The following is a 27,246-nucleotide window of genomic DNA, read 5'->3' on the forward strand; positions in this document are numbered from 1 at the left end:
ACTTCGTCTGCTGGGCAAAAAAAACACCCCGCACAGCCCAACCAACCGGATCGGCACCTATGTCACTGCCGTGTGGACCATCATGTCAGCCGATATGCGCCAACCCAGTCAGCGCTCGGTGCCCCTTCCGCGTCCGCGTCCGCGCCGCGCGCTGGATTACTCTGCGTGTGGGACCCAACTGTCAGTACCTCCTTCCCCAACTGAACACCGAACCTCTCGCCGCGGATCACGCCTGGGAGCTCGCCTTGACTGTTGCCTTCTCGGCCGGACTCCTGGGTACAAGTAACAGACCCTCATCTGTCCACCATCTCGAGCCCGCCTCTGCCCCTGCACGTCCCAGCCACGCCCGTCCCCTGTGTGCCGTCGTGGAGAGATAGAGGGAAATGGGAGATCTGCCGCAGCCACCATTGCCAGCGAAGTACAGGGAGAGGTGAGGGATTCATACGAAGAGGTTAAGTGATGTGAGGTAGCCGAGCATCGTTGGGTCATCGAGAACCTTCTTCTACCGCCAGAACTACGGATGCGGTGGCAGAGCTCGGTGAATTTCTCGCCAGGATTCCGCCGCCGTCGAGATTCCGCCTGTCGTCGTGGATCGTCGTCCCCTCTGCGCGCATTGTGGTAAGAGACCCAGGATCCGTTTCACTTTGTTTCTATCTGCGCATAGCACGTTCTGGGGAAGGAAGTTATCAACCGTAGGGCCGGTTCTGGGTTCACCGGCGATGGAGCATAGTGGCGGGCCGCGGCACGCCATGAACGGGGTCCTCTGCTACGAAATCGTCAATAATACCTTGCCCACTAAGTTCACCCTCGTCTTTACCTCGCGTAGCATCAATGGTAGGGTGTCGGGTGTTCGGATTCATCGGGATGGCGTGTCGCCGGTGAGGGCGCCACCGCGACCTAGGCAGCGCCGCCACGGTCCGGTATTTAGGAACAGGAGAAGGGAGACCTCGCGTCGGAACCGTGGATGTCGCAATGAACGGTCGAGATTAGATGGAGAGTAGTGCAAGTGTCAGTCGTTGGATCGCGATCGTGCGGTTTAGATCGGTTATTGCGTAACCCTTCACCGGGAGTAATGATAGGCTTCAATCTCAGATCGTGTGGACGCAGGGTGATCCCGATTTATTAAATCACGATGGTTGAAAGTAGATCCGGCGACTGCTATGCCTTACCGGTTCGGGGGCAACATAGTCTAATCTAGGCCGTGCTTTTCACATCCGACGGCCCAGAACTCAGCATACCCTTTCACCATGGCGATTTTGCATAAGAGCCCCTGGTTAATGCCTGAAATAACCCGCAGTCCACCTGGTGGGTCATCTGTGTCTTAGGATTAATTGCATCAGGGCCCCTACACTCTCTGGAAATCGAGGCCCAGTCCAGAACTTATTTAAAAAGAATAAATGAAATAGTAAATGCATTTTTAATAAAAAACAATTGCTAGAACTTGTAAAATTCATTTTTAGTCCAAATAGATCCATTTCAATTTCTATAATTTTGTAATATTATTTTTCATCCATTAGTGCCACTGTTTTGACATGAAAGACACATTAAAATTTATCTCTCACTTAACCTTGTATTAAACACATAATATCTTTGGAAATTCATAATTCAAAATATATAACTCCAAAATTAATGATTCATGTTCCTAGGTTCTTATTTTAATGTGTAGAGTTTTATGATGTATTTTATTCACATGTTTGGTGCAATGTTAATTTTTGCTATACTATGTATGTATTGTGTTGATGCGAGTAGACGAGCAAGCCATTGTGGATTCTGAGGTTCAGCAGGTAGAAGTAGCTGAGCAGGAGCTCATTGAAGGCAAGTTATGCCCTTGACCAATTTTGTTACCCAATAATGTTCTTTATAATCATTTACCATGCATAGGTTTAATTTTGAAGGGACCCAATAGGTCACCCTAGACTGTTTATCTCTTTACCTTGTTATCCCTGAATCACATGGGTAGTTTTGCTATTGCTTTACATGGTTTGGGATAATATTTTATTATATCCATGTTCTAGTTATTTTGTTATTCTATTTATGTTCATATCAAGATCATTAATGTTAATTGGAACATGGAGCTTAACTTGAGAAACACGTGCCACCACAAGGGTTTAATGGGACGCCCTTGGCCAACTAACTAGGAAAGCTAGTGGAAGACTACCTTACCTGAAAGGGGCAAGGGCAGTAGGGGATTGCATGCAAGGAGGTTCTCGGGTTGATTTTGCTGCGATGGCGGTCAGACGGGGGATTCTTGCAAGTGCTCTTCCCATAAACTGTAGCGGGTTTTCGGAAGCTAGTGGAACTTTGTAAAGGCCTCGTAGTGGATCCCTAGCCATTCACCTCGGTAGTGTCTAAGGGTCTAGCTAACCCTGGCTACATGGGATGCATGACTTGTGGGTAAAGGGTACCACCTCTGCAGAGTGTAAAACTGGTATACTAGCCGAGCTCACGGTCATGAGCAGCTCAGGACTCTCTGATGATTAAATTATGGAACCTAAATTCAATTTGTCATTTGCATTGCATGGGATTATTATTAATTTTGTTCTATTACTTTATTTAAGGTTTGGTATTTACTTACACTTAGTAATTGCTAATAAAATTTTGACCAACTTATTAAAAGCAATGCTCAGCTTTAACCATTCTCTTTGATAAGCCTTACACTCCATGAGCTCCCACCTTTGGTGAGTTCATGCCACTGGTTCCCCACAACTTGTTGAGCTATGATCATGTGTGAGCTCACCATTGCTGTCTCACACCCCCCACAGAAGAAGAACAGGTGGTTCAGGAGGAGCCACAAAGCGAGGAGTTTGATCTGATCTAGGTGGCGTTTCTCAGTTGACATTGGCACCAACGACGATCCTTAGTTCGTTTTATATTTATATTTTATTTTGTAATAAGACTTCCGCTATGTAATAAATACTCTGATGTTTTATGACATTTATTTCTATACACTTTGTTATTATATATGTTGTCTTCTTGGCGCATGTATGAGATGCACCTGACTTTGTTCCTTAAAGCCGGGTGTGACATTCGGCCAATAGAATCCTTGTCTAAAAGCTTTTCCAAGGAGTGGTCTGGATCCGATGTGGGCTCCACATATTCCTGATTGTATTTCTTTCATCATCTCTTGACCTTCGGCTCTAGATAGACATTTTAGTAATGGAGAACAAACTCCTTGTTTGAAAAATCCCCCTTCTATGATTACATATGGCATTGTCCTGGCATACATCCTTTTTATGTAAACTTCATCATCCGAAGGATAATTGCCTTGGAGGAAAGATACAATTTATGTTCTCCAATCCTCGCAGTGCACAAGTGAAATTGTAAGTACCGCTTGCTCCATGAGCTCGACCGAAGGTGCTTTGAGAGTCTCAAAGAATACTTCTGAGGGGAGTGGGAGCCCCTGTGCCGCTGATTTAGCTAGTAAATCTGCCTGTTCGTTGTCTCCTCTTGGGATGTTTTTCATTGAAAAACCTTCGAAGGAGGCCTCCATCCTTCGGACTTTGTTAAGATACTTTTCGAGCTTTGGGTCTCTTGCTTTGCTACTTTTATCAACCTATCTTGTGATGACTTGTTGTAACGCCCCGAATTTGAGAGTTGAATTTTTTTTCTTTCTCCAGCACTCCCCAAATTCGGGCGTTACCTTTCCTCTTTCTTTTTCTTCTCACTACGCCTTCTTCTTTTTCAAATGTTCTAGCGAGAATTAGCTCGATACCTTGTGTAAGCAAACCCTAGAAATATTTTCTTTGGTTGTTGCATCATGCCGAACCATGATTTTCTTGCTTGTGGTTGAGTGATTTGTGAAAAGTATTTTGGAGTGGAGTTTAGAGCTAAATAGGAAAATGGAAAAGGGAAAATCCTTTCCCCTCTCCTTGTGGCCCATCAGGGTGCACGGCCCAGCCGGCTTTCCCCCTGGCATGGCCTGTCCCTCTCCCCCCCCCCCCCCCGCGCGGCCCAGCTCGCCCCCACCTCCTCGCTTTGGGCCGGCTCGGCAGCCCAGCTTGGCGGCCCAGCCACCTCCCCCGCGTCCCCCGTGCGCGGCGCGCGGACGGTTGCGCCACCACCACCACCCCCTGGTGGGGCCCACCCGTCAGCCCCACCCCTCCCAAAACTGCTTCTTCTCTCTCTCCCCTACCCCTCCCGTGCACATCTCCCTCTCCCTCGCGCAGCTCGTCTCCCTCCTCCATCCGCCCGCCGCTCGGAACCCCCGCTCTGGTGCCGCCCTCTCCCCCCGCGCGGTGAGCCCTCTTCCCCCTCTCTGCTGCCTCCCCCTTCTTCATCCTTAGCCTAGTGTGGCCTCCCTCCCCTCTCCCTCGCGCTCATGCGGCCATGGCACCCTGGCACGGTGCGGCACGCGCGTCCCTGCCCCGCGCGTGGCCCCCTCCTTCCCCCTCGCGTTTGCCCCGGTGCGGCCCTGGCTCGACGCGGCCGCGGTGCCCCCGGCACGTGCGGTCCCGGCCCCCACCCCAGCGCAGCCCTGCCCCGGCGCGCTCGTCCCCAACCCGGCCAAATCGGCGCGGCCTCGCCCGGCACGCGGTCCCATTGTGCTCGGCCCCTCCCCGCACAGCTGCCCCGCGACGCGGCTCCCTCCTCGCTCTCCCAGCGTGTTGTTCCTTGTCCGGGCGCGGCGTGGCCCCTACGTAGCATGGCCTCGGCTCGCGCGGCCGTGGTGCCCCTGCGTGGCGTGGCCCCCTGCCCACGACTTTGCCCGGCGCGGCACATAGCGCCCCGTCACGCAGGTGACGTGCCCGTCTACCCCTAGACGTGTGTTGGGGCGAAGGCGAAGACGCTACCCTTCGCTCGATGCCTTCGCCAATCTCGCTGCACCAACGGAGGCAAAACGACTGGCGGTCTCCACCCTTCGTCCAACACGCTGCAGGATGAAGGCCTACGACGAGGTCGCACCATCCCGCGCCCTCATCCAACGCGAAGGCCCATGTGGAATTCGACCCATTGTAACAGGCCCCGCGTGGTTGCTGCGGGTTACGGGCCTAAGTTGTAAAGGCTTCTCTGTAATTATAGTCTGTAACCCTGCTTTGTAAGAATATTCTGGGGATAACCTGGGCGCTTGAGGGCACATGCGTCCTTAATCCAAGACGCTGGGCACTCAGGCACCTATAAATACCCCCGCACAGTGCCCTTGAGAGGCTAGATTAACAGAGCAATTGCCTTCCTGAGCTAAAACCGTGTTTGCATCATTGTCATTCCCCCGTTGGATCATCCTGCTCGGGAGAGCAAGTTCCAACATTTGGCGCCCACCGTTCGTGCTATGAGAAAACCACCCACGATGGCACCCAAGAGAGCTAGCTCGAAGGCAGCCCCATCCGTTGACGAAGCAGCGAAGGCAGCGCTGTTGGCTGAGAAAAAGGGCAAGGCCCTTGTCGACACCACCCACCAAGAAGCCTGCGAAGACGATGCACTCAGCAAGAGGCATCGCAATGAACAACCCACACCCAAAGGCAGTCTCCGCACCTGCAGCTCCGGAGGACAACCGCAACTTCCCCCAGGCTTCGCTCCACCGGAGGGTGCGGACGCCAATGAGGACGGCGAAGTCATCGGCGTCTCAGCAGAAGAACAACTATAGCTGCGGGCCTTGCGCATCAAGAACCGCAACCTCCAAAAGCAGAAGGAGATCCTTGAGGCCAAGCGCCAACGTGTCTCCGCGCAGGCCAAGGTGCGCCAGATGATATGCGACGAGGAGCAGAAGGCTCAGGAGCTTGAGCAAGAGATTGCGCTCATGTAGAGCGAAGGCCAACTTGGTCTGCAACAAGGCCCACCCCTCCAGCAGCGCGCGCCATTCGAAGACCTGTTCATTCCTCAGCGTGGACCCGTCATCCCGCATGCCGCAGCCTTCCAAGGTGTCAACTACCTTGACGAGCGAAGTCCCCTGGCGCCGCACCTGCAAGTGTCACCGTGGCCCGCCAACTTCAGGGCAGGAACCTACCCCAAGTACAACGGCAGCACTGACCCAGCACAGTACATCATGAGTTACCAAGTCGTCGTTGCATCATCCGGAGGGGACAATGCCACGATGGCCAAATCATTTATCATCGCCCTCGAAGGCCCGGCTCTCACTTGGTACACCAGGTTGCCCCCGTTGTCCATCGATTCCTGGAGAAGTCTGTGGGACAAATTTTTGCTCAACTTCCAAGGGTACCGCCTAGACACCGACGCCTTGGCTGAACTGTCACTCTGCAAGCAGCTGGAAAGAGAGACTCTGCGGGAGTACTACCGCAAGTTTCTGACTCTCAATTCGCAACTGCCTTCGGTTGATGACCAAATAGCCATTCACTACGCCATCAGTGGCCTTCGGGCCGGTGTTCTTTACAGCCACTACATCAGAGATCTGCCCAAGAACCTCCAGGAGCTGTATCAACTGTTCGAAAAATATGCCAGATCCGAAGAGCTCCACCAGCGCAAGGTCGAGTCCCAGAGGAAACCTAAAGACCCTCCACAGTCCAGCCGAACATGGACAAGACCCTCGCCATCAGACTCCGGTCGGGACGACCGCAATCAGCAGCAGGCACACAACATCGCCAACCAGCACCCTGCTGGTGAGGTACCTCGCCGCCAAGAGTATCCCCCCTAGGGCCGCGACAACGGAACTTGTGGTCGGGGCCGGGGACGGGCGCAGCAGCCGCGCAGATTTTACTGCTTGTTCCACGGCGAAGACTGCGCGCACCCAACAAGAGACTGCCCGGAAACGAAGGCCACCAGAGATAGGATGTCTCGGGCGCAACCAGTCGACAACCCAAGAGTTGTCGCGCACACATATCAACAACCCCCTCAGCCATACAACCATGGCCCCGCTCCGCATCCACCTCACCACGCATACCAACACCACCAGGAGGTACAAATCGTACCTCCCCCACTCCCACCTCCACACCCGCAACAGCAAAACATCCACCACACCAACCACCCCCAAGCCCCAAAGCAAGAAGACTTCACCGATCAGCCGTATCGCGGAGTCATTCACATGATCACTGGGGGGGTCCAGCGTCGACTTCGACACGAAGCGACAGAAGAGGGACCACTACCGCAACATCAACCATGTCACCGTCACCGGTCCAGTCGTGCAGACAAAGTGGTCCCATGTGCCATTGACCTTCGACGCCCGAGACGTCGACCTGCGCAGCGCACCCCACATCGACACCATGTTTATCAACTGCAGCGTGGCAGGCTGGGACCTACACAAAGTCTTAGTCGACAATGGCAGCCAGGCGGATATCATTTTCCTCCATGCCTTCAACCGCATGGTGAAAGGGAAATGTACCCTTGGGACATTTCTATAAGATTTTGGTGATTAAGTGCTCCACACAAATGCTTTGAGTAATATTTGTGCCAAAGACTTAAGAAGTGCAAATCAAGAATAAAGGTATGTTTCTAAGACTTAGTACATTGTTTTGGAGACTAATGTATTGTGTCTAAGTGCTAGAAACAGGAAAAGACCAATTTGGAAAAGACTTGGCTGAGCAGCCAAGACTCTGCGCAGTCTGGATGCACCGGACTGTCCGGTGGTGCACCGGACAGTGTCCGGTGCGCCAGGCTGGCGTCTGTCAACTGGCTGCTCTTGGGACTTCGACGGCGGTGTACGGCTATAAATCACCAGACTGTCCGGTGGTGCACCGGACTGTCCGATGAGCCAACAGTCCAGGGCCAACGGTCGGCTGCGTAATCCGCGCGCGACGCGTGGCAGAGCCAACAGTCAGAAGGGGGCACCGGACTGTCCGGTGTGCACCGGACAGTGTCCGGTGCGCCAACGGCTCTGAATCTCCAACGGTCGGCTTCGCCAAAGAAGGAAAGAAATCCGCACCGGACAGTGTCCGGTGGTGCACCAGACTGTCCGGTGCGCCAGGCGACAGAAGGCAAAAATTGCCTTCCTGGAATGCTCTCAACGGCTCCTAGCTGCCTTGGGGATATAAAAGGGACCCCTAGGCGCATGGAGGAGTACATCAAGCATTCTCTAAGCATTCCTAAGCACCAAGACTCCAACTCCGCACATTTGATTCTTTGTGATAACAACTAGAGCTCCATTTGAGTAGAAAACTCTTTGAGTTGTGTTGTGAGCTCGAGTTGTGACTTGTGTGCGTGTTGTGCTCTGATTTTGTGTCTTGTGTGCGTTGCTCATCCCATCCTTACTTCTGTGCTTCTTTGTGAACATCAAATTGTAAGGGCGAGAGGCTCCAAGTTGTGGAGATTCCTCGCAAGCGGGATATAGTAAAGTGAAAGCAAAACACTGTGGTATTCAAGTGGGTCTTTGGACCGCTTGAAAGGGGTTGAGTGCAACCCTCGTCCGTTGGGACACCACAACATGGAGTAGGCAAGTGTTGGACTTGGCCGAACCACGGGATAAACCACTGTGCCATCTTTGTGTTGATCTCCTTGTGGTTATTGTGTTTTGCAAGAACTCCTCTCTAGCCACTTGGCTTTATAGTGCTAACGCCTAATCAAGTTTTGTGGGATTAAGTTTCAAGTTTTTACAGGATCACCTATTCACCTCCCCCCCCTCTAGGTGTTCTCACATGGGCATCAGCCACAACTTGCTTAAGCCTTCGGACAACCCACTATATGGCTTTGGCGGCAAGGGCACCTTTCCTGTCGGCAAAATAGAGCTACCCCTCTCCTTCGGTGTAGCACCCAATGCACGAAGTGAGCAAGTCACGTTCAACATCGTCGACATGGTGTACCCGTACAACGCCATTATGGGTCGGGGCTCCATCAACAAGTTTGAGGCAGCCATTCATGGACTTTACCTGTGCATGAAGATCCCAGGTCCGCAAGGCGCGATCACAGTCTACGGCAACCAGCAGGCCACGCGCAACATAGAAAGAGACTTCGTTCCTGGGCAAAGGAACGTACACTGCCTCACGGCCCAGCGCGAGGTCCCCGAGTCTGCCAGCCCAACCGCCAAAGAACATGACAAGGCACAGCTGCAGAGCAACGATGGGACCAAGACTGTTCCCCTCGACCACTCAACGCCCAAGCAAACGGTCACCATCAGCGAAGACCTCACTTTGCATGACGAGGAGAGACTCCTCTGCTGTCTGTCCAAAAATAAAGACGTCTTCGCCTGGTCCGCCCTCGACCTGGTCGGAGTGAGTCACTCCATCATCGAGCACAGCTTGGGAATTGACCCTTCGGTGAGGCCGAAGAAACAGCGGTTGCGTAAAATGTCTGATGAGAAGACAGAAGCCGCCAAGGCCGAGGTACATCGCCTGCTTGAGGCCAAATTTATCGAGCCAGTCGCCTACCCTACATGGCTCGCCAACGTAGTGATGGTGCAGAAGAAGAGCGGCAAATGGCGGATGTGCATTGATTTCACCAGTCTCAACAAGGCCTGCCCCAAAGACAACTTCCCGCTGCCTCAGATCGACAAAATCGTCGATAGTGCGGCCGGGTGCGAAGTCATGTCACTCCTTGATTGCTTCTCCGGCTACCATCAAATATATATGAAGGAGGAAGACAAGGCAAGCACCAGTTTCATAACACCCTTCGGCACGTATTGCTTCATCAGAATGCCGGAGGGACTTAAGAACGTTGGGTCCACATTCTCTCGGCTCACCAAAATGGTGCTCGAGAGCCAAGTCGGCAGAAACATATTTACATATGTGGACGACATCGTCGTCGCCAGCAGAAGCAAGGAAGACCATCTGGCTGACCTCGCAGAAACGTTTGCGAACATGCGGGACGCACGACTTCGCCTAAACCCCGAAAAGTGTGTCTTCGGCGTTCGCCAGGGGAAAATACTGGGCTACCTGGTGTCGCACCGCGGGATCGAAGCCAATCCGACCAAAATCGAGGCCATCATCAACATGACGCCCCTGCAGTCAGCCAGAGACGTCCAACGACTGACAGGCATATTGGCCGCCCTCAACAGATTCATCTCCAAATCCGCAGAGCGAAGCCTCCCTTTCCTCAAAACACTCCGCGGCGCAAAAGACTTCGCATGGCGACCAGAGCAGGCGGCGGCCTTCGCTTCATTAAAGCAGTACCTTTCAGAGTTGGCGATTCTTACAAGCCCCAACCCCTCGCTACCCCTGTTGCTCTACATCGTAGCTTCTCCACATGCGGTCAGCGCAGCACTGGTTCAAGAGCAGGACAGAGAGGGCACGATCAAGCAATGTCCAGTTTATTACGTCTCCGAAGTACTCACGACATCAAAATGTAATATGACGGAACTGGAAAAAATCGCCTACACAGTTGTTATGGCTTCGTGCAAATTGCGCCATTATTTTGAAGCGTTCAAGGTACGGGTCACTTCAGATAGGGGACTCGGCGAATTTTTTAGAAACCCGGAGGCATCAGTCCGGATTGCCAAATGGGCAGCCGAACTCTCCGGCTACCATACCACATTCGAGCCCAGAACAGCCATCAAGTCACAAGTCCTGGCAGACTTCATCGTCGACTGGACTGGACCAATAACGTAGCCAGAAACGTCCGCAGAGAAGGTGTGGACAATCCATTGCGACGGCGCATGGTGCCATGCGGGGGCAGGCGCCGCTGCAGTCATTACCTCAGCCACAGGGGTCAAGCACAGATATGCAGCACGCCTCAGCTTTGCTTTGGAATCTGACAGATGCACCAACAATATAGCAGAATATGAAGCTGTCATCCTCGGCCTTCGCAAGCTAAGGGCACTTGGTGTCACTACCTGCATTATCATAACATACTCCAAGGTAGTCGCCGGCCAAGTCAAGAAAGACTACGCAGGGAAGAACCCCGCACTTATGCAGTACCTCGCGGCTATCCACAGTCTCGAGAGGCAATTCAAAGGTTTCACCTTGCAGCATGTGGACCGAGCCAAGAATGAGGAGGCCGACGCATTGGCCAAGGCAGCCGCCAGAGGCGAGGCCCTGCCCTCCGACGTATTCTACCATGTCATCAGCACTCCAGCCGTCCGCAGCCCAGAGGGCCTCTAAATAACCAATGACAGCGAGGGCCACTGCATAGTCAATCTCATCATGACCAAAGACTGGCGGGCACCAATAAACCTGTTCCTGCAGGGGTACTATCATCCAACCGATATCAACGAGGCCAAGTGCCTCAAACACCGAAGTCGGGACTTTGCACTCGTCGACGGCCAGCTTTACAATAAGGAGGTCAGCCAACCCATGCTTAAATGTGTCACCGAGACTGAAGGCGTCCAAATCCTGCGTGAAGTCCATAGCGGGACTTGCGGCTCTCACACAGGTTCTAGGGCCCTAGCCGCAAAGGTGATCCGACAAGGCTTCTATTGGCTCGCCATGATCTGCGCCGCCAATCGGGTCACAAGGTCATGCGAAGCCTGCCAGAAGTTTTCTCCACGCTCGGGAAGCCCTTCGCAATTCACAAAGCTAATCACCCACATGTGGCCCCTTCAGCGCTGGGGCCTGGACATTGTCGGGCCACTACCCACGGCCCAAGGGAACCTCAAGTTCACCTTCGTCGCTATCGAGTATTTTACCAAATGGATCGAGGCGAGGGTCGTATCCACAATAACATCGAAGACTGCCTAGAAATTCTTCTGGCAAAACATTGTCTGCCGATTCGGAGTCCCGTCTGAGCTCACGGTTGATAATGGCAAGCAATTTGATAGCCAAGACTTCAGGGATTTCTGCTTCTCCATTGGCACCAAACTTGCCTTCGCCTCAGTGAACCACCCACAATCCAACGGCATCGTGGAGCGCGCCAACGGCAAAATTTCCACAGCAATCAAGAAAATGCTCCTCGACGACAAGAAGGGCAAATGGGCCGACCTGCTACCCGAAGCAGTCTGGGCACTGAACACGACCGAGTGCCGGGCGACCGGATTCACTCCCTTTCGCCTGTTGTACGGATTGGAGGCCATGACCCCACAGGAAATCAAACATGGGTCCCTACGGACAAGCGCTTCAGCAGTACCCGACATCGACGAGCCAACTTCCAAAGATCTCATTGACGGAGACCGTGTCTTCGCCCTGCAGGCCCTCGACAAATATCAAGCCCAAACGAAGGCCTGGCGCGACCACGCGGTCGTTCCAAGAGAATTCAACGAAGGAGACCTCGTACTTGTCCGCACAACCCGGACAGAGTCACGGGGTAAGCTGGAACCGAAGTGGGAAGGACCATTTATCGTCAAGACGAAGTCGTCTCCCAGCGCATACAGATTAACAACACAATCTGGCGAAGACCTGGAACATTCCTGGAATATAGACAATCTTCGCAAATTTTTCATTTGACTCAGGGCCATCATGCCCTTGTAATTCACTTAACATTGTTATTCCGGCCCGCACTCTTTTCCTCCCAGGGGGGGTGAGGTTTTTAATGAGGCGGCGCCATGTAATATACAAGCAAAAATCCCCCGCAAAAAACTAAACCAATGTCGAAAAAGACCGCATCGATGGTCTTTGGCATTCGACCACACCGAAGTCACCGCGAGGGGCAGCGCTAACTACCCTCGCGTGCGACACTCCACACAAAAGTCGCCTACGGGTGCAGCCGGAATAGCACAATAAGTGCACAAATCGAAGTCTTCTCCAAAAGACTCTCCATGCAAAAGTCACCTACAGGTGCAGCCGGAATAGCACAACAAGTGCGCAAAATCGAAGTCTTCTCCAAAAGACTCTCCATGCAAAAGTCGCCTACGGGTGCAGCCGGAATAGCACAATAAGTGCGCAAAATCAAAGTCTTCTCCAAAAGACTATCCGCGCAAAAGTCGCATACGGGTGCATCCGGACTAACGCTATAACTGCGCAAAACCGAAGTCTTCTCCAAAAGACTATCCGCGCAAAAGTCGCCTACGGGTGCAGCCGGGCTAGCATAACAAGCACGCAAAATCGAAGTATTTTCCAAAAGGTTCGGATCAACGAAGGCTCGCAGTTTCATATAAGTTACGGTTACATACATATAGCGAGGGCATCACACTTTACATTGGCTCAACCTTCGGGATAATACCCATCTCCCTATAGTTGAACAACATTATCCTCAACTCCTCACCCTCAAAAAGACTTCGCAACTCCCCCTCACCTACACTCACCCCAACCGGCGAGGACAACAATTCTCGCTTGCTAGCCCCATCCACACGATGACGACCACCCTCCACCTCACTCACTCTCCGCTTCGCCATCGCCCTTCGCCGCCTACGCCCAGCACTCGGACCAGGAAACACTTCAGCGTCCATCACACACGGAGAAGCCTCCACCGCAGCCACATCCAAGGCCGCAAATTAATCCAAGTCCTCATCCGAAGACTCTTCCGTCCACACAACCGAACTCCTAGAATCATCAAACTCAAAAAACATAGACACGGAATCATCCGAATCATTTTCAGCAACCACGGTCGAAGCCGCCACAAAATTAGCATTGTTAGTAGCGGTTGCGTGCGCAGGCCCAAAACCCTGAATCTGCACAGCAACCGAGGTTCAGTAACACGTACACAAAATTCACAAATTCCCCTGCACCTATTAACTACTTAGCCACCTACGAGGGCACGGCCGCGGCCGTGGGGTCTTCGACTGCCGGCTCTGCCACCGTCTCCGGGGCGCCTTCGACCGTCGGCTCAGGGGCCGACGCAGGGTCTTCGCTGGCCATAGCAGGCACGGGCGCGGCCGAGGGGCCTTCACCGGCATCCAAGGGCAGCACCGCATTGCCCTCCGCAGCCTCGGGCGGCGCGCCGACCAGACCTCCAAGGTCTTCGACGTCCTCGGCACGCTCCATCTGCAGCAAAAGCACATTCACTTAGCACAAACTACACATATCCACACGCAACCAACCACACAAAAATAATAACCTTCACCTGCTCTCTCGCCCGATCGGAGCGCTCCCTGACAGCCTCCCGACCATGTGCCCCCCACATCCTATCAAAAAGTGCCCCCGCTGACTGCTTCACAACAGGGTCTTCGGTCTTGAAGATCTCACGCTCAAAGCTCTTGTCTGACTGGTCGAAGACCTCGTAGTGTCTGCAGCCTTCGCGAGACAACGCATTAATGGCCCCCTCGTAGGTGACGAGGGAGGCAAAGGACATAAAACCCTCGACGATGGTCGGGAGTACCAGCAACTCCTCCTGTAACCACTCGAGGAAGCGAAGGCCTGCTTCCCCGTCGGGCACCTCGAAGTCAGCAGTACGCGCACCCAGCTCGCGGTACGAGTTCACGAACTGGGCGAGCGTCCGCTCAACCTCCGAGCGCGTGGAGGCCTCGGCCTTGTCCACGCGGCCGCGTAGGGCGTTGAACCTCGCCTCCCACTCCTCGGCGCGCTGGCTGGCGAGACTTCCCTCCGCCCGCGCCACTTTGGCCTCCGCCTGCGCAGCCTGCACCTCAGCAATGGCCTGGTTCGCCTCCTTCCTTTCCTCCACCAGCTGGCACTGGAGGTCCGTCTTCTCGGCCTCCAAGGCGGCCACTTTCTCTGCCAGCCTGCGGTTTTTGCTCTCCGTAGCCGACATCTCCCGGACGGCGTCCGCGTGCTGCGCCCGAAGTCTCTCGACTTCGGCAGCCACGTCCGCAGTGAGGACGCCAGACGCAACACGGTCGGCGAAGTCGGTCGCCTGACAACAACACATGAGACCCAACTCCTCATGGAAACAACAAACACCGAAGTCCAGCTCTACTTACTTGACTCAGCTGCTGCGACAGACGCTACGATGCATCCCACAGCCGTTGGGACATGGTGCCCGCCACGTCCTTAGCGGCAGCGGCTGTCAGAATCTCGCCGCTTGCGCAGAAGGCGGCCCACGGGTCCTGCGCGGTCCCCTTCGCCCTTACCACCGCCGATGGCGAAGTGGTCGCCACTAAAGGCGGGACAACAACCATTTGTCCCTCGCCCGGCCCTGCAATATATCACCGGTCAGAAGACCTCAAAAAAAACTTACCAACAAAATAGTCCTCCATGCTGATATTCGTGCCGAAGTCAGCAATACGTTTTCCCGGTGAGGGCAGCCCCCGTACTTTCGCAGCCTCGACCGGGGGAGGCTTGGTCCCGCCGACGCCGGCAGCCTTCGCGGTTGCGGACGACTTGCCAGATCCGGGCACGGCCGGTTTCGCAGCCGGCATCGGCTGGCTGCTGCCGAGGGTCGTAGCCTTCGCACTCCCCCGCGCCTTCTTCGCCTCACGCTTCAGATCTGCGATCCTGATGACCGCCCGGCGCTTCTGCGCAGCGTCCTGACGGTCCTTGTTCATCACTGCCGACACAACAGCAGCAATATTCCGTCTGTAAGGGAAAATCCTCAAGCCATGAGCTATACGAGACGTAGACATGTCTTCGCCCTCCTCCTAGGGGATCGGAACATTCTTTGGCCATCGACCCCAGGTAACCTCCAGCATTCGCGCCGAAGACTCTCGGTCTTCCCGGACTTCGGCGTAAAAGTGCACGATCCAAATTGTGCAATCTTATGTCCAATTTTTCTCTTCTGCCAGTGCAGGCAGTATTGCTTGGCGAAGACTTCCACCGAAGGCTGACCGCCATACGAAGTCGTTGCCCAGACGTACTTCGCCAGAGCCACCACGGCGTTAGGTGTCAGCTGGTGAACCTGGACTTCGAATTTCTGCAGAACCTCCGACACAAAACGATGAGCAGGCAGACGAAGGCCGGCGGTGAAAAATGCCTCAAAAACAACCAATTCGCCCTTGGGCTCGGGAACCTCCTCTGCCCCCGGGACACGCCCAACCCCGCCGCCAAAATATCCCAACTGTTGCATATGTTGCACGCGGACCGACGACATCCGCGAAACACCGAATTCCACCGTATCACCCGGTCGTAACTCTGCCGCCGCCACAGTGCTCGAGGTATCTTCGGACGACGCCTCGGTCGTCAGCGTGGTCGCAGCAGATGAGGAGGAAGACGGCATAGCTACGTACCGGCGGCGGCGGCGAGCGGTCTGCTTCACGCGGGCCAGATCTCCGGCGAACAGGAGCAAGGAGGGCAGGTGAGCAAGCGAGCAGTTTGAAAAGGAGGCTAGGGTTTTCGCGGCGCGCGGAAAGGTAAAACTCAACCTGCGCCGCCCCCCACCCCCTTTTATACACAGGACGCGACGCTTCGGGAAACCCGCAATCCAACAGTGTGACGTCAATCAACGGTCATATCAAAAACCCCCGCGGAACCACTTCGAGCGAGGGCAGCGTCTCCGCCATCTAGCGACGCCTTCGGCACCAGATGACTCAGTCGAACTGGTCCCTCGGAGGCAAATGTTGGGGCGAAGGCGAAGACGCTACCCTTCGCTCGATGCCTTCGCCAATCTCGCTGCACCAACGGAGGCAAAACGACTGGCGGTCTCCACCCTTCGTCCAACACGCTACAGGACGAAGGCCTACGACGAGGTCGCACCATCCCACGCCCTCGTCCAACGCGAAGGCCCATGTGGAATTCGACCCATTGTAACAGGCCCCGCGTGGCTGCTGCGAGTTACGGGCCTAAGTTGTAAAGGCTTCTCTATAATTACAATCTGTAACCCTGCTTTGTAAGAATATTCCGGGGATAACCTGGGCGCTTGAGGGCACATGCGTCCTTAATCCAAGACGCTGGGCACTCAGGCACCTATAAATACCCCCGCACAGTGCCCTTGAGAGGCTAGATTAACAGAGCAATTGCCTTCCTAAGCTAAAACCGTGTTTGCATCATTGCCATTCCCCCGTTGGATCATCCTGCGCGGGAGAGCAAGTTCCAACAACGTGCCCGTCTACCCCCCGTGTATTATATGCGCATGGAACGTGTCGTTTATTTTATGTAGTTGCCCCTCTACTTAAAATGGATCACGTTAATTATCTCACGTAGTTAATCATCGACTTTCTTTAATGTTGACCAATTGGAAATAGTTGTAACTCTATTAGTGCATGTGATTAATACCTGTTAGTATGACTAGGTAGAGCTAGATGAAGTAATGATTAATTACACACCTACACGTAATACGCTTCGATTATAACTTTAACCACTGCAAGACCTTTCTTTTTCTCTTTCTAGCAATTGCGAATGCAAATCGTATGTCATATCTTATGCATACTCTACTCTCTTGTATGGTGTACTGTTTATTTCCTAATTCAAATGGATGGATGTATGTTTGCGCTCGCATAGATAACGGTCTGGTTGAGGAATCCGAAGAACTCGCAGGAGAAGACCCTGAGCAGCAGCTGGTTGGTGGAGGCAAGTGTCCCTTGACCCATCTATATCCTATACAATTATATAATTCGCTTTCCGCATTTACACAGTTTATACTTAAGGATTGACTAGTTTTTGTTATCCATGTCCTTGCTTACCTATTTGGGTTGGATTATTATGGTTTAGCTTTATGCTAGTGCTTAACATTAATCAATGAACATGATGAGATTTATCTATGATACGTTGTTTTCCTTTTTATTTATGATGATATACTTGTGGCATTTGAGGTGACTCGAGCGGTTTCTCGAGTGCCTCTCCATAAGGACCTGTTCGTTGGATGACCGCCCGAGAAAACAGTGCAACCATGAGGGTGGAATGGGACACCCTTAGCTGAATAATTAGAGGAACTGGGTGTAGTTCGCTTAGCCATCGTGCCGTTAATGGGGCTCGGTGTATGCGGCTTGTTCTGCCAAGGTTGGTTCACCCCTTGGGGAGGAGTGCGGTGAATTTAGGAAACCAAACGGGCGGCTACAACCCAGGGAATCATTGTAAAGGCTACGTAGTGATACCCTGCCGGGTCACCTTGGTAGTGATCAATGGAGAGTCATGATCTCCGGGCAGAAAGGGAATCATGATTTCTGGGTAAAGTGTGCAACCTCTGCAGAGTGTTTGAAAACTGATATATCAGTCGTGCTCGCAGTTATGAGCGGCCAAGGGAGCTCCATTGATTAGTGATAGTTGATCAGAGATGTTTGGATTACAGGTGGTGATGAGAATGATGGTTTTGGTATTTACTATGGTAATGGTAAGTGGTATTCTTTCCGTTTGGAAAGGGTACATTTGGGTTAATAACGTGGGTTGATTCTAAAACCTGGCTCTCTACTAGTAATAATAATCTGACCAACTAAAAGCAACTGCTTGACTTACCCCCCCCCCCCCCCCACATAAAGCTAGTCCACTACAGCCAAACAGGACATTTGCTGAGTATGTTGATGTGTACTCACCCTTGCTCTACACCCCAAACCCCCCTCCCCAGGTTGTCCCCGTTGCAACCACTGCCCAGGAGAAGATGAAGCCATGGAAGGAGACTTCTAGGAGTTCCAAGATTACGACGAGTTCTAGGCGTGGGTTAGCGGCAACCCCCAGTCGGCTGCATGTGAAGGCCGCATGTATCTACGTTTCTTTTCTGCACTTTGATTATTGTAAAGACTATGTGGATGTCTCAGACATATGATGTAATCGACTATTATTACTCCTTTATGTGATCATTTGAGCACTGTGTGATGATGTCCAGTTATGTAACTGCTATGTACGTGAATTGCTGATCCTGACACGTACATGGTTCGCATTTGGTTTGCCTTCTAAAACCGGGTGTGACATAGGTGGTATCAAAGCTGTGCTGACTGTAGGACCGCTAACCTAGAGTAGAATGGTCTTTCTAAGGATTATAGACCCCTATTCTCACCTTGACTTTGGTATCCCTTCAAAAGTTGGTCATATCGACCAAACCTATGTTCTACTATATATATTATACCTTGCTAAAATTTTTGTTTATCCTCATTTCTTATTTATTTATTTATGGTTTACTTGCTGGTCACATTAGTCCTGTTCTCACTCTTATGCTTACGGTGTCTTTTATAGATGGCTCGGCTTAGACACACCGCACGGAAGTCTGTCATCCCCTTCTTACCCTCTCATGTCGTTGAGCGTCCGCTTCGCCATCCAGTGACCGGTCAGTCTAGCCACTTGGAGAGGCTACACCACCGCCTGCACGAGGAGCAGGAACATCGACAACAGGAGCTGGAGCAGCAGGGCTCTTCTTTCTCGCTTCAGCAGGAGATAGAGTCTGTGAGGAGCTGCTACCCTGTGCTCCCACTGGAGGCGCCCCCTGCACCACCACTGAGTGCCCCAGCCGCTGGAGTAGCTGCTGGAGGAGATCCTGACGATGGAGGCGACGACGACGGCTCGAGCCTCAGCACCGACCTTTCCGCTGACCAGGAGCCGGAAGGATGGGTTGCCCGACCCATCACTCGCGATGCTGCTCGCAGGTGTCACTTCCACGACGCTCTCGACACCCTGCTACGTTAGGCACTCGACCGGCGTACTTGGTCCATTGAGTATCGCTGTGTGGTCTTCCAGCACAGTCGCGGGGTTTACCCGGACCGTTGGGAGGCGACCTTCTTGGTGCGCCGTCCGGAGAACAGTCTCCAGGGTGTGGAGGTCTGTTTAGAGCACTATTCCATCACTGAGCGGGACTCAGCTGAGGCGGCCATGCAAGATGTCGCACGGCATGCGCTTTCGCACTACTGCTCAGTGCTCGGCGGGGTAGCCGATGGTCTCAACCTGAAGTATTACCCCCACCGTTCATCTGGCAGCACAGGAGGCGTGGTTGTCTCACCTGTTGGTGACGACAATCCTAGGTTGAGCAGCACAGTCAACCTAGCTGTCGTGCTAAACACGGAGCTGGACCATGCATTAGATGAGCTGAGTAGGGCTCATGCTGAGATTGCCCAGCTGCGAGCTGAGCGCGCGGAGCATCGTCACCTGGAGGATGGCTCCCCCGCTCCTGTCGGGACTCAGCACCCGTACCGCTCACCTCGGCGTGGACACCAGGCTTATGGCGACCCCAACTGCAGGACCACGATAAATTTAGAACCATAGACCGTCAGTGTTGGGGCTTGTAATGAATGCTTAATATAGAAGTTCTAGTCTTCGTCTTAGTCTCAGTCTTACTTTTAGTTAGTCTTAGTTAGACAGGGTAGTTAGCTTATCATGTGCTTTTATGTTTGTCATGATGAACTATGTTGGATTTGGATCTTTGTAATGACTGTCACCAGAGTGTGGGCATCCCCTGCACCTTGGCTTACCTATTAAATGTTAATGGAGTTAGCTATCTAGTAGGGAAGCCTTTTTATTCCACTTACCTTCTTATCTGAGAAGTTGTGTTGGTCTGTGTTGGAAATCAGTGAAGATGTTCAACTGTTCAGTATTGTGGAGGATTCTATACTCTTTTCTTATGCTGCAAGTTGCAAGACCGATTCTGATGTGTGATTGCATTATGCAGATGTCAGAAAATAGGCGCAGAGGAGGAAGGCGTGCTCAGCAGGAGCAGGTAGCACCGCAGGATGAGGCACCCCAGCAACAACAGCTGCCACCCCCACCCCTGATGTCCATCGAGCAGATGTTCCTAATGCAGACTCAAGCAGTTCAAGCCATTGGTTAGACTCTGGCCGCCATTCAGCAGCAGCCACCACCTCAGCCTCAGATGCCTCAAATGCCTAGGGACAAGCGTGCTGAATTCATGAGAGGTCATCCCCCAGTGTTCGCTCATTCTTCTGACCCCATGGATGCTGAAGACTGGCTGCGCACTGTGGAGCGGGAGTTGCATACCGCTCAGTGTGATGACAGGGATAAAGTTCTGTATGACCCTCGTCTGTTGAGAGGAGTAGCTCAGTCTTGGTGGGAGTCTTACCTCGCCACCCATGCCAACCCCGACACCATCACCTGGGAAGAATTCAGAGATAGCTTCCGTCAGTACCATGTTCCTGCAGGTCTGATGACAGTGAAGAAGGAGGAGTTCCTGGCACTCAAGCAAGGGTCAATGTCCATCAGTGAGTACCGAGACAGGTTTCTGCAGCTGTCTCGCTATGCTCCAGAAGATGTCAACACCGACACCAAGCGGCAGTATCGTTTCTTGAGAGACTTGGTCGACCCTCTGCAGTATCAACTGATGAATCACACCTTCCCCATATTTCAGCACCTGATCGACAGAGCGATCATGACAGAGAGGAAGCACAAAGAGATGGAGGATCGCAAGCGCAAGATTAGTGGGCCCCAGCCTAGAAGCAGCAATCGCCCTCGTTTCTTCGGCAACCCACCTCAGCAGTTCAGGCAGAACCAGTGCCCATCTCAGTAGCAGCAGTTCTAAAGGCAGTACCCTCACCACCAGCAGCAGAATCTCTAGAACAATCAGTCGGGAGGAGGTCAGTTCCAAAGGCATAATCAGCAGACACCCCGTCTTCCTGCCCCAGCAACCCAACAGAATAGTCAAGCAGCACCAGTTCAAGGCGGAAGCGCAGCATGTTTCCACTGTGGAGAGCAAGGTCATTGGGCGATGCAATGTCCAAAGAAGGCAGCCCAGCAGCAGTCAGGCCCTGGCGCCCCAGCAAAGCAGAATGTGTCTCAGCCAAGAGCAGGCAACCACTCTTAGCCACGCTACAATCATGGGAGGCTGAATCACTTGGAGGCTGAAGCAGTTCAGGAAACCTCCGGCATGATAGTAGGCATGTTTCTAGTCGACTCCCATATTGTAGAAGTGTTATTCGATACTGGAGCAACGCATTCATTCATTACTGCATCATGGGTAGAAGCACATAATCTTCCAATAACTACCATGTCAACACCCATTCAAATTGACTCAGCCGGTGGTAGAATTCGAGTCGATAGCATTTGCTTGAATGTAAGTGTGGAAATAAGGGGGATAGCGTTTCTTGCTAATCTCATAGTAATGGGTACTCAGGGAATAGATGTCATCCTACGGATGAATTGGCTAGATAAGTATCAGGCAGTTATCAGTTGTGATAAGAGGACAATCAAGTTGATGTCCCCACTAGGAGAGGAAGTGGTGACCAAGTTAGTCCCGCCTGAGCCGAAGAAAGGAAGTTGTTATCATATGACTGTTGATAGCAGTGAAGCAGATCCACTTGAGATTATCAAGGTTGTGTCCGAGTTCCCAGATGTGTTCCCAAAGGACTTAACAGGCATGCCACCAGAGCGAAAAGTTGAGTTTGCCATAGAGCTTCTTCCTGGCACCGCCCCCATTTTTAAGAGAGCTTACAGAGTATCTGGACCAGAGTTAGTTGAACTTAAGAAGCAGATCGATGAGCTGTCAGAGAAAGGTTACATCCGGCCAAGCACCTCGCCTTGGGCCGCCCCTGTCCTATTCGTGGAGAAGAAAGGTGGCACTAGAAGGATGTGTATCGACTATCGAGCTCTGAATGAGGTCACAATCAAGAACAAGTACCCCTTGCCTAGAATAGAAGATCTGTTCGACCAGTTGAGAGGAGCCAGCATGTTTTCAAAGATAGATCTGAGGTTGGGTTATCACCAGCTCAGGATTCGACCTTCAGATATTCCAAAGACGGCATTCATTACCAAGTATGGGTTGTATGAATTCACCGTGATGTCTTTTGGTCTAACAAATGCACTAGCCTTCTTCATGAATCTGATGAATAGTGTATTCATGGATTATCTTGACAAGTTTGTGGTGGTATTTATTGATGATATTCTGATATATTCTCAAAGCGAAGCAGAGCATGCGGATCATTTGAGGATGGTTTTGCAGAGATTGCGAGAGCACCAACTGTATGCAAAGTTGAGCAAGTGTGAGTTCTGGATTGATGAAGTCCTATTCTTGGGTCATATAATCAACAAAGAAGGATTGGTTGTGGATCCGAAGAAAGTGGTAGACATTCTAAATTGGAAAGCGCCAACAGATGCTCGGGGAATCAAGAGTTTCATTGGGATGGCTGGATATTATCGACGATTCATTGAAGGGTTTTTGAAGATCGCAAAACCGATGACAGTTTTGCTAGGCAACAAAGTTGAGTTCAAGTGGACCCAGAAATGTCAAGAGGCCTTTGAAGCACTGAAAGAGAAGTTGACTACAACACCTGTCTTAGTCTTGCCTGATGTGCACAAGCCCTTCTCGGTGTATTGCGATGCTTGTTACACTGGTTTGGGATGCGTGTTGATGCAAGAGGGAAGAGTTGTGACTTACTCGTCCCGACAGCTGAAGGTTCATGAGAAGAATTACCCAATCCATGACCTAGAGTTGGCAGCAGTGGTTCACGCACTGAAGACATGGAGGCACTATCTGTATGGGCAGAAATGTGATGTTTACACAGACCACAAGAGTCTAAAGTACATATTCACTCAGTCGGAGTTGAATATGAGGCAACGAAGATGGTTAGAGTTGATCAAGGACTATGAATTGGAGATTCATTACCATCCAGGCAAAACAAACGTAGTGGCATATGCTTTGAGCAGGAAGAGTCAGGTCAATATGATGGTCGCTCATCCGATGCCTTACGAGTTGGCCAAAGAGTTTGACAGGTTGAGTATCGGGTTTCTGAACAATATGCGAGGAGTAACAGTTGAGTTAGAATCCACCTTGGAGCGGGAAATCAAAGAAGCATAGAAGAATGATGAGAAGATCATTGAAATCCGGCAACTGATTCTAGGAGGCAGAGGCAAAGACTTTCGGGAAGATGCAGAAGGTGTGATATGGTTCAAAGACCGCTTGTGTGTTCCCAATGTCCAATCTATTCGGGAATTGATCCTCAAGGAAGCTCATGAGACAGCTTATTCTATACACCCTAGAAGTGAGAAGATGTATCAGGATCGGAAGAAGAAATTCTGGTGGTATGGAATGAAGAGGGAAATCGCAGAGCACGTGGCTATGTGTGATAGTTATCGACGGATCAAGGCGAAACACCAGAGACCCGCTGGGTTGTTGCAACCATTGTGAATTCCTCAGTGGAAATGGGATGAAATCGGTATGGACTTCATAGTCGGATTGCCTCGCACTCGTGCCGGCTACGATTCCATTTGGGTAGTAGTGGACCGCTTAACAAAGTCAGCGCACTTCATACCTGTCAAGACCAACTACAGCAATGCAGTATTGGCAGAGTTGTACATGTCCCGGATCGTTTGTCTTCACGGTGTGCCAAAGAAGATAGTGTTAGACAGAGGAACGCAGTTTACCTCTCATTTCTGGTAGCAGTTGCATGAAGCCTTGGGTACACATCTGAATTTCAGCTCAGCTTATCATCCGCAGACAGATGGTCAGATCGAAAGAACTAATCAAATCCTTGAAGACATGTTGAGAGCTTGCGCGTTGCAAGATCAGTACGGATGGGACAAGAGGCTACCTTATGTAGAGTTCTCCTATAACAACAGCTACCAGGTCAGCTTGAAGATGTCACCATTTCAGGCGCTTTATGGAAGGAGTTGTAGAACTCCGTTGCAATGGGATCAGCCTGGAGAAAAGCAAGTGTTTGGGCCAGACGTTTTGCTTGAAGCTGATGAGAACATCAAGATGGTTCAAGAGAACCTGAAGATAGCGTAATCAAGGCAGCGAAGTTATGCGAACACAAGAAGAAGAGAGCTGAGTTTCGAAGTTGGAGATTTTGTCTATTTGAAAGTATCGCCTATCAGGGGAGTCAGAAGATTCGAAGTCAAAGGCAAGCTAGCACCCCGTTACATTGGTCCATATCAGATTCTCGCAAAGCGCGGAGAAGTGGCCTATCAGCTCAGTCTGTCAGAAAATTTGTCTGCCATGCATGATGTCTTTCATGTGTCTCAGTTGAAGAAATGTCTGCGTGTGCCAGAAGAGCAGTTGCCAGTGGAGGGTCTTGAAGTCCAAGAAGACTTGACCTATATTGAGAAGCCAACACAAATCATTGAGACTGCAGACAGAGTCACCCGAAGGAAGACTATCAGAATGTGCAAAGTCAGATGGGGTCATCACTCTGAAGAAGAGGCAACTTGGGAGCGTGAAGATGATCTGATGGCTAAATATCGTGAGCTCTTTGCTAGCCAACCTTGAATCTCGAGGGCGAGATTCTTTTAAGGGGGATAGGTTTGTAACGGCCCGAATTTGAGAGTTGATTTTTTTTTCTTTCTCCAACACTCCCAAAATTTGGGCGTTACCTTTCCTCTTTCTTTTTCTTCTCGCTACGCCTTGTTCTTTTTCAAAAGTTCTAGCGAGAATTAGCTCGATACCTTGTGTAAGCAAACCCTAGAAATATTTTCTTTGGTTGTTGCATCATGTCGAACCATGATTTTCTTGCTTGTGGTTGAGTGATTTGTGAAAAGTATTTTGGAGTGGAGTTTAGAGCTAAATAGGAAAATGAAAAAGGGAAAATCTTTTCCCCTCTCCTTGTGGCCCATCAGGGTGCGCGGCCCAGCTGGCTTTCCCCCTGGTGCGGCCTGTCCCTCTCCCCCCCCCCCCCCCCCCCGCGCGTGGCCTAGCCACGGCCTTGCGGCCCAGCTCGCCCCCCTCCTCGCTTTGGGCCGACTCGGCGGCCCAGCTGCCTCCCCCGCGTCCCCCACGCGCGGACGGTTGCGTCGCCGCCCCCTGGTGGGGCCCACCCGTCAGCCCCACCCCTCCCAACACCGCCTTCTTCTCTCTCCCCCTACCCCTCCCACATATGTCTCCCTCTCCCTCGCGCAGCTCGTCTCCCTCCTCAGTCCGCCCGCCGCTCGGAACCCCCGCTCCGGTGCCGCCCTCGCCCCTCGCGCGGTGAGCCCTCTTCCCCCTCTCCCCCGCCTCCCCTTCTCCTTCCTTAGCCTGACACGGCCTCCCTCCCCTCTCCCTCGCGCTCGCGTGGCCATGGCTCCCCGGCACGGCCTCGCCCCTGCCCCGCGCGGCGACGCTCGATCCGGCACGCGGCGGCGGCCGCGGCATCCCGCCCCGCCCCGGCGCACCCCCCTCCCTCCCCGTCGCATTCGCCCCAGTGCGGCCCGGCGCGGCAGCAGTGCCCCCGGCACGCGCGGTCCTGGCCCCCGCCCCGGCACAGCCCTGCCTCGGTGCGCTCACCCCCAACCTGGCCACCCCGGCGCGCGGCCCCATTGCGCTCGGCCCCTCCCCGCGCAGCTGCCCCGTGGCGCGGCGTGGCATGCCCGCCCTTGCCTGTGGCGTGCCCACCTCAGCGCGGCTCCCTACGCGCACTCCCAGTGCGCTGTTCCCTGTCTAGGCACGGCCTGGCCCCTGCGTAGCGCGGCCCCGGCACGGTGCGGCCTCGACTTGCGCTGCCGTGGTGCCCCTGCGTGGCGTGGCCCCCTACCCGCGACTTCGCCCAGTGCAGCACATAGCGCCCTGTCACGCGGGTGACGTGCCCGTCTACCCCCCTGTGTATTATATGCGCATGGAACGTGTCGTTTATTTTATGTAGTTGCCCCTCTACTTAAAATGGATCATGTTATATTCAATCTCGATTTATAAATCTCATCTGAAACTCATTTAATCAAACTCTCGACGGTTGTTATTTGATCTGAGCCCGAGTCTAATTCCTCGAACCTCGATCGATGCCTGACTATTTTAATTCGAGTCCGTACTCTCAAATGGAATACTCAATATGTCGTCCTCTAATCAAATTTATCCGACTCGGCCAAATATCTCATGTCCGAACCGAATTCAAAACCCCGTATCGACAGCGATTTTAAAATGCCACGATTCACCTTCTCTGACTAAAAATCTGAAAGCTGTCGTATCCCGAGGCAATTTATTTTCGAATCATGCTTAGGGAGTTATTTTCGAGCAAATTCAAAACAGACTCTCGATCGAATTAATCGCTCCATCGTCCGTTCGTCCGTTCGTCCGAACTGTAGTTCACTCTGTTTTGTGTATAGACAAAATCCGCTGGAACATTTTTATTTCGGAAAATAAATTAGCGCGGCCCGATTTAGCGTTTTGGGCCAGCCCAACCCAGCCCAATAGGCCCACTAAGAAACCCTAACCCTACCTCATGCCTATAAATAGGAGCCCTCTCTCCTTGCACTTGGCTATTTTGCACTCCCACCCCTCAAAAATTTTCAGCCGCCAGCAGCCTTTCTTCCTCCCACGCATAGCAGCCAGCGCGCAGGGAGCTCAGCTCCACCTCTCCCCATGGCTGCGAGCTCCCTTCTCCAGCTGCGTGGCGCCCCATGCTCCTTCTTCCTCGTGCAGCAGCAGCCAGCGCCTGTTCATCTTCCTCCCTGCTGCTCCTCCCCTGGTGCTAGCGCAGGGAGCAGTCCCTATGGCCGACGCCCTGCTCAAAGGATGAAGCCCGACGCCCCTTGCCTGGCCTCCTTGGGATGGCGCAGCACCACTCGCAAGGCTCTCCCAGTCGTGGACAGCACCCTCTCCCTCCTCCTACTGAGCTCCCTAGCACTGCCCTCTTCCATGGCGTGGGCGAGCTCTTATCCATGGCGCCCGGGACTCCCATGGCCGCCCCCCTACTCCCTGTGCACAGCACCCCCTTCACCTTTGGCCGCGCCCCTGCACAGCAACCCCCTCCCCCTGGCTCCATCGCGCGCAGGGCATTTTCTCTGGGTCCAAGCTCGAGGAGATGGCCCACCGTCGCCCATGGCCGACCTCCACTTCCCTATCCATGGCGTCCAAAGTTCTCTGCGCCCAGCTCTTCTCTCCCCCAGCAGCAGCCCT

Source organism: Zea mays, chromosome 4 (assembly GCF_902167145.1).
Source record: "Zea mays cultivar B73 chromosome 4, Zm-B73-REFERENCE-NAM-5.0, whole genome shotgun sequence".
Taxonomy (NCBI): Eukaryota; Viridiplantae; Streptophyta; class Magnoliopsida; order Poales; family Poaceae; genus Zea; species Zea mays.